This window comes from Corvus brachyrhynchos, unplaced genomic scaffold (genome assembly GCF_000691975.1).
Source record: "Corvus brachyrhynchos isolate BGI_N302 unplaced genomic scaffold, ASM69197v1 scaffold44, whole genome shotgun sequence".
Taxonomy (NCBI): Eukaryota; Metazoa; Chordata; class Aves; order Passeriformes; family Corvidae; genus Corvus; species Corvus brachyrhynchos.
In genome coordinates, this window is record NW_008238359.1 from 6,282,239 (window position 1) to 6,282,788 (window position 550).

Consider the following 550-nt stretch of genomic DNA (forward strand, 5'->3'; position numbering starts at 1 on the left):
TGTTGCCCAAGACTTGACAATTAAAGCACTTTATGCTGTATAAGCAAGATCTCCCTCTCCTCCTGCCTGCTCCCTCCTGCAGTAGGTGAGAGCACAGACTAGATTCCTAAGTGATTTAGGAGTATTGTTCTCCATTTTTGGAGGTTCAGCCTCAAATCATGATTCTGAAAATCCACCCCAGCTTCAGTTTAACTTGACAGTAGTGTACTCCTTTCAGATGTGAAAACTTCTGAGGACCTTCTGTGCTGCCACTTCTCCTGCATGGATTTCCTCAGCTGTGATAATGCTGGCAAGCCTTCTGCCTCCCACATGTCAATAGGAATGCAAGGGTCCCTTTGCTGACGCCAGTCCTCTGGGGCAACAACTGGCCAGAGGGAATGAGGTCTGGCCCATGTAAACTCCTGGACATGCCCCAGGACCTGCTGGCTGTGTACTGGTTGGTCCTGGCCAACAAATGTCAAGAAGCTCACAAACAAATTAGCCCTGAGAGCCCACCTTTTCTTTCCCAGCAGTGTCTCCTGGCGCCCTTCAGTTCAGAGGTATGGATGCA